An 8,118-nucleotide genomic window follows, 5' to 3' on the forward strand; every position below is an offset into this window, starting at 1 on the left:
TGGCGGTGTCGGCTTCCAGATTGGAGTCAACAAGCCTTGGCAAAAGCAACCCACACAGGAATTGAAGATGGCTTCTGTATCAGACCAGCAAGGTCTGATGGGCTTCTCCTTTTCAGGGAAACAAGGGCCAACCTAAAGCAACCAGGCCAGTGGTTGAAATTTGAAGGTCCGTCGTCACAGAGGCCACTAGCCAACGGGCAAGTGACCAGACAGACGCGGCGAGCAGGAAAATGCAAAAGGGCCCCACGCAGCAAACGTGGAGTGTGGAGGGCTGGTCTTTGGTGCAGATGATGCTCGGGGCTGGGCCTTCTCAGTCCCCAATGCACAACTTCGAGGGTGTCTCAGAGGTTGCACGGAAAGCAATTTGCTGGCTTTCCAAGATGGCCGGTCCCACATCTCGCGTCGCCTCCACGGGTCTCAGCTTTGCTGTGGCTGTGGATCGGGCTGAAGGAAGTCTGGATGTCCAGGTCTTGTCAGGCTCTGTGTTCGGGCTCCGGCGGGAGCGACAACAAAGCAAACCGTTGATCGCTTGATGGTGCCTGCTTGTGCAGGGTGGTCACTCCTTGACCACAAGGGAGATTCTTTAGTCTTCTATCTTCAAGTAGAACGTCGAAGGTCCAGAGTTTCATTTCAAGTTTCAGTCAGGATTAATCTAAAGTCTTGGGACTCAGCTCCTACCTATATACCAAATTTAGGGGCTGGATTACCTGCTAGGTCCCTCCTATGGGTGGGACCAGGGAAGGGGGTGGTTACACCCCTTTCCCCTTGTCCAGTTTCGTGCCAGAGCTGGGGCTGGAGTGCCCCAGCACCGGTTTGAACTGGACTATGCATGGGACACCTTGTGTGCCCCAGGCAGTGTCTCATTTCTTTCAGCCCTCCCTGCCCCAATACACTATAGCCTGTCTGGGGTGGTGCTAGCACCTCCCAAGACAGGAAACCTATTGTCCAAGCCTCCCTCGCCGGAAGGACTCCCAGCAGCAGGAGGTCAGGCTTATGTCTGTGGCAGCAGCATCCATTTTGTGATGCTGAGGCTCTGGTTAACTTTAACCGGGAATAGTAGGAACAACATGTCTTCTCCCTCTCGAAGGGTGGAATGCTACCCCCGTTGCCAGAACTGGTGAGGGGGTATTATTCCAAAGCGTATGACACCTTACACAACATGTTTTGATAAAGCCAAACCAAAGTTAGCAATAACCGCGAGGATTATAATGCACTTAAGAGTATATGGTATGGCTATATCATAGAACAGCTATAAGGACATGGTTCCGAAAGCTGCAGACTGTCTCAGCTCACGCTAGAGCCTCATCTCACATAAAACCAAGCACTCTGCCTCCAGGATTGTTAAGGCCTGCCATAGGAGTGACTTATAGGTATATATGTAAATTTAGGTATAGGGATACTACACCTAAGAAAGGGGTGATTACATGACCTTGCCCCAGCTGAGTGATTAGCCAGTTGTGTCAATGTGAGTGGCCAGCAAGGGGTGGCATAATACATGCTGCAGCCCCTGGTAGGCCTTGGATGCACCTATGCCCTGGATACCTATAGCACACTGTACAGGGGCTCATAAGGTGCCCCAATGTCCAATTGGTAATGTGCCTGAAGTACATTTGTATTGAATTTAGAGAGAGCACAGCTGGGCTGTGGGTCTGATTAGCAGGCCCACAGCCACATTAGGTCGAAAACCAGTGAAGCAAAAAGCAAAAAGTGGGGTGACAATAGGAAAGCAGACCCTACTCTCCTACATAACCCCCCAAACGCAGGGACATTAGACTAACCTTGACCAGTTGTGTCTTCATGTTCTAAGTGGAAGTACCTGGAGAGACCATCTGCATTGCCATGGTCAGTCCCTGGTCTGTGCTCCACTGTAAAGTCCATCCCCTGTAGGGAAATGGACCACCTGAGCAGTTTGGGATTTTCACCCTTCATCTGATTCAACCACAAGAGGGGCTTATGGTCTGTCTGAATCTTGAAGTGAGTGCCAAACAAGTATGGCCTCAGCTTCTTCAGGGCCCAAACCACAGCAAAGGCCTCCCTCTCAATGGCTGACCAACGTTTCTCTCTAGGGGTCAGCCTTCTGCTAATAAAAGCAATGGGCTGGTCTTGACCATCTACAACTCAGAAGCATCTGTGTGGACAATGAACTCTTTGGAGTAGTCAGGACTCTTTAAGATAGACGCAGAGCACATGGCCTTCTTCAGGTCATCAAATGCCTTTTGACAGCTTACTGTCCACTGAACCTTTTTTGGCATCTTCTTTGAAGTCAAGTCATTAAGTGGTGTCACAATGGACCCATAATTCTTAACAAACTTTCTGTAGTAACCAGATAGGCCCAAGAAAGCTCTGAATTGTGTCTGGGTGGTTGGAGGAGCCCAGTCCTTGATGGTTTGGATCTTACTCTCCAGTGGTTGAACCTGACCCCCACCTACAAGGTGGCCCAGGTACACAACCTTACTCTGCCCTATCTGGCACTTGGTGGCATTGATAGTGAGGCCTGCCTTCTGCAGGGCCTCCAAAACTTTCTTCAGGTGATCCTCCCAGGTAGAGCTGAAGACAGCAATATCATCAAGATAAGCTGCACAAAAGTCATCCAACCCAGAGAGAACGTGGTTCACCAACCTTTGGAAAGTGGCAGGTGCATTCTTCAAGCCAAAGGGCATCACCACAAATTAATAATGACCTCCTGGGGTTGAGAAAGCAGTTTTGGCCTTGGCATCCTCAGCTAACCTGATTTGCCAATAGCCATCTGTTAAATCAAATGTGCTCAAAAACTTGGCAGAAGCCAATCTGTCAATGAGCTCATCTGCTCTTGGAATTGGGTGCGCATCTGTCCTAGTGACAGCATTGAGACCTCTATAGTTCACACAAAACCTCATCTCTCTCTTATCATCTTGGGTATGAGGTTTTGGCACAAGGACTACTGGGCTGGCCTAAGGGCTCTCTGATGGCTCAATTACTCCCAGCTCCAACATTTTCTGCACCTCAGTCTTTATACAGTCCCTGACATGGTCAGGTTGCCTGAAGATCTTACTCTTCACAGGCAGACTGTCACCAGTGTCCACCTCATGGGTGCACCAGTTAGTCTGACTGGGTGTCAAGGACTGTAGAACCTGTCTGCAGTCCTGTTGCTGCTGGCCAGTGAGGCTGCCAGCTAAGGCCACACCATCAACTGAACCATCATCAGGGTTCTGAGTCAGCAGGTCTGGGAGAGGGTCACTCTCTTCCTCCTGCCCCTCATCTGTAGCCTTGAGCAAGCCCATGTCTGCCCTGTCAACATATGCTTTGAGTCTGTTGACATGGAGCACCCTGTGGGGGCTCCTGGGAGTTCCAAGGTCCACCAGGTAGGTGACCACTCCCTTTTTCTCAACAACTGTGTGGGGTCCAGACCATTTGTCTTGGAGCGCTGCTGGGGCCACTGGCTCCAGCACCCACACTTTCTGTCCTGGCTGGTACTCAGTCAGCACAGCCTTTTGGTCATGCCAAGCTTTTTGGAGTTCTTGGCTAGCCTCAGGGTTTTTGGAAGCCTTCTTCATATACTCAGCCATCCTGGAGCGGAGATCAAGTACATAATCCACTTTGTCTTGTTTAGGATTTTTGAGAGGTAACTCCCATCCTTCCTTCACCAGACATAGGGGTCCTCTTACAGGATGCCCAAACAAAAGTTCAAAAGGGCTGTAGCCATCCCCCTTTTGTGGGACCTCTCTATAAGCAAACAGAAGGCAGGGTAGAAGGATGTCCCATCTTCGCCTAAGCTTTTCAGGTAAACCCTTAATCATATCCTTGAGGGTCTTGTTAAATCTTTCAACAAGCCCATTGCACTGTAGATGGTAGCGTGTAGTGAATTTGTAATTTACACCACACTCCTTCCACATTGCAGTCAAATATCCAGACATAAAGTTTGCACCTCTGTCTGAGACAACCTCCTTCGGAAAGCCCACTCTTGAGAAAACTCCCAGGGGGCTCTTGCCACAGCAGGAGCTGTTGTGGTCCTTAGGGGAATAGCTTCTGGATACCTGGTGGCATGATCCACTACCACCAGTATAAATCTGTGCCCAGAGGCTGTTTGCGGATCCATTGGTCCAACAATGCCAATCCCTACTCTTTCAAAGGGTATCCCCACCACAGGTAGTGGTATGAGGGGGGCCTTTGTTGTGCCACCTGATTTGCCACTGGCTTGGCAGGTCACACAGGAGCAACAACACTCCTTGGTATCTTCTGACATATGGGGCCAGTGAAAGTGAGGGACAAGCCTGTCCCAAGTCTTACTCTGGCCCAAGTGTCCTGATCATGGGCTAAGGTAAGAAGGAAACCCCTAAATGTCTGAGGTACGACCAACCTCCTGGAAGCGCCAGACTTGGGGTCTCTAGCCTCAGAATAAAGGAGTCCTTCATCCCAGTAAACTCTGTGGGTACCTGTAGCATTCCCAGCAGCCTCAGAAGCAGCTTGCTGTCTGAGGGGTTCAAGAGAGGGACAGTCTAACTGTGCCTGCCTCAAGTTTGCCCTTGAAGGTCCCCCTGTCCCAAGAAACTCAACCTGATCAGGTTCAAGTTCTTCTAGGACAGTTCCTTCAGGAGTCTCAGAATCAGCTTCCTGAGAAGGCTGATCCTCACTTGCAGGCAGGGGGGCAGGCACTGCCTTAACCCTACTGCCCTTTCTCTTGGATGGCACTTGGTCCATAGTTTCAGGATCCAAGGCCTGTTCAGTTTGGCACTTTCTGGCCTGTGACCTGGTCACAGCAAGGACATGTGCTGATATGCCTAACATTTCTGCATGAGTCCTATACTCCACTTCTGACCATACTGAGGATTCAAGATCATTGCCCAACAGACTTTCAACTGGGAGGTCTGCACTTACCACGACTCTTTTGAGGCCAGTTACCCCTCCCCAGGAGAAATTAACAACTGCCACACTATGTGTAGTTATGTTATGTTAAGTATGTTTATATAGCGCATGGCTACCCCAGCCACAGGGCGTCCCAGCGCTTGCAGACAGGCCAGACGACAGAACACAGCGGAGGACATAAAGTAACAGTGTGGCCGGCACCCGGAATGCTGGGTATCCTTAAATGGAGGAGAACAGCCAGGTTTTAATTTGTTTCCGGAAGAGCTGATGGTCCTTTGTGGCGCGTACCTCTGGGGGGATGGAGTTCCAGAGCAACGGAGCCATGGACTTGAATAATCGTCCCCCTGCCCTGCTCCTGTGAACCCTAATGGTGCAGGCGAGATGGAGGTCTGCAGAGCGAAGAGCACGAGTGGGGATGTAGAAGGTACCGAGCCGTCGTGCACTTGTGTTGCAATGCTCCATGGGTGATTGTGTCCCAGGAGTCTGTCCTGCCTCTTCCTGCATGTCCTGTGGGGCTCCCGTGGTCTCCTGCTCGGAACCCTCCATCTCCTGAAGTCTACCCACTGTATACCTCCTGTGTACCGGTGGTGGTGGGGGTGTGACATCTGCAGGTGTCAGGGCCTCATCATCCTGAGTGTTGTGTTCCCTGAGTGCCTCTTCTGTCTCCCTCTAAGCAGTCTGGGGCGCAGGTTCGCCTGGGGATACAGAATGTCAATTTACTGACTTGCTTGGCGGCACTTGTGCCCCAATAAATTACATGTTTGCCATTGAAACTGACAGTCCCCAGCTTGCTTATTTACTGATGTGGGCCACATGCACTTGGGATCATTGGAATAACTGGTATGCTATGTGTTAATTAGGACTACGTCTTCCAAGATGCATTGCTGGTTGTTTGCAAATCATGGACTGGAGTGGGATTCATACTTGCTAATTGGGTATTGGGGATTGGGAAGGGGGAGGGGGGCACAGCATGCTGTGCATGCTTCTTACCTTGTCTGGTGTTTCCTCTGGCTGAGCTGTCCGCGTCTCCGATGCCAACGACGCTCTCCGGCTGGAGGGTGGACTCCACCATTTCCTCCAGGGCTGTTGGTACTGGTGCAGTAGATGTTCCGCCACCTGTCTGATTGACTTGCTTGAGCCTGTCTGCCACCCTCTCCTTAGCCCGTTTGTGGAGGTCATACCAGCGCTTCTTGAGTTCTTCAGTGGAGCGCTGGGTGACCCCAATGGAATTCATTTTTTACTGTATTACAAGAAATATCTTCCTTTTCTGTGATTCCGGAACATGCAATTAGTTCTTGCCAAACAACTGGTCGTGGTCCTTTACTACCTCCTCAATTAGGACCTCCAACTCCTTCATAGAGAACCTGTGTTTCCTCCTCCTCTCTGTCTTCTCCTCTCCCTTCTCCTGTGTCTCCATGCTCATTTTTGGTGTCTGCTTGGGTATTACTATGCAGCTTCTGGATTTGTGCTCCTGCTCCCTGCCTCTCCCACAGTTCCAGGGTTGTGAGGTCATCAGGCTGCTCCAGTTTGGCAGATTCGCTAATTTGCGATTTCGCAAATACCGATCCGGTAATGCGGATTCGGTATTTTTTTTGCGAATTTTTATCTACATCTGATTTTGCAAGTTCTTAATAGCGATTCAGTAAAAATCTCTATTAAGAACTCGTAATTTGGTTTTTACCTACATATGGCCCTTCGTTTTTTGAGTAAAACATAAATCACTGCTTTTCACTCAAAATGTAAACACACATTGGCAACTACCACATTGAGCAGAAACTTCGGAAACTTTGTAAAACTCCTATAAAGTTGTGTGAGGGCGCTCCTAACAACTTTAGGCAACCAACTCTGGCAGGTAGCACGTCAAGGGGGCCAGTAAGGATGTGTAGAAGAGTTACATTGTCACCAAAGGAGTCTTTCTTTCAGTTACAGGCTCTATGGATTAACCACCATAGACATCAATGGAGTGGTACTGATGCAAGAGACACAGGATGATGAAGATGCTGAAGGATGCTGAGGATTCTGTGCAGTCAATGTGGGGCTTCCTGAGGCTACTCATCAGTCCGCTGTCGTGGTGAGGCAACTTTGGCGACTGTGGTCGATGTCCCTCGAAGTACGTGTGATTACAGCAAGAGCGGATTTACCATGGGACTACTGCTCTTCGGTCACAGCAACACCAGCAATTCCATTTGGCGAAGGCTAGTGTCCTTCTTGTGTGACTAGACTGCACTCCGATGACTCTCCACAATACAGCAGGTTCGGGTGCAACTTCTGAGCATCAATCAATCAGTAGATTTGTGCTTCTTGTCATCTGTTAGGGAATCCAGGCACTGGCAAGGTCAAGTCGATTAACCAAATAGTTAGGTCTTCAGGGACTTTACAAAAATCTGGAAGAGATTGGGAGGTCCCGAGATGAAAGGGTAGCTTGTTCCATGTCTTCACTGCTAGGTAGAAGGGAGCGCGCTTTGCAGCTGCTACGTCAGATGCGGGGATGAGGGTTCGAGAAAGGGAAGAGGAGCGGAGCTGTCTGGTGGGCTGAAGGCAGATCAGGCGGTGGTTCAAGTAAGCCAATTTGCAGTTGTGTAGAGCCTTGTATGCATGGGCCAGGAGCCTCAACTGGCATCTTTTCTGCAAAGGGACCAAGTGGAGTTCCCTGACGAAGGGAGTTATGTGGGTTCATCTAGGGAGATCCAGGACGAGTATGCCTGAAGCATTCTGTATGATCTGTAATTGGCTGAGGAGTTAAGCTGTGATCCCTGCGTAGTGAGCGTTGCTGTAGTCCAGTTAGCTGGGGATGAGGGCCTGCGTGATGGTGCGCCTTGAGCTTTGGGGTAGCCATTTGAATGAAGCATGCGGAGGATGAAGAGGCAGCTTGTTGTCCAGAAAGATGCCTAGTTTCCTAGAGTGGTCAGTGGGGGCAGGGGTAGGGCCAAGATCTGAGGGCTACCAGGATTCTTCCCATGGGGAGCTTTTGTTTCCAAAGATCAATACCTCTTTCTTGTCCATGTTGAGCTCCAGGCAGTTGTCCTTCATCCAGTTAACAATGTCTGTCATGCAGTTGTGGAAGTTGGTCTTGGTGTTGGCAGTGTCTTCGGAGAGGGAGAGGATGAGTTGTGTGTTGTCAGTGTAGGATATGATGTTGAGTCCATGGGTTTTGACTATGATGGCCAGAGGTGTCATATATGTGTTGTAGAGGGTGGGGCTGAGCGAGGACCCTTGGAGTACTTCCCTGATGATTTCTTTTGGACCGAAAGTGAAGGGGAGTAGGCAGATTGTTTA

Source organism: Lissotriton vulgaris, chromosome 1_1 (genome assembly GCF_964263255.1).
Source record: "Lissotriton vulgaris chromosome 1_1, aLisVul1.2, whole genome shotgun sequence".
In the NCBI taxonomy this organism is placed as follows: Eukaryota; Metazoa; Chordata; class Amphibia; order Caudata; family Salamandridae; genus Lissotriton; species Lissotriton vulgaris.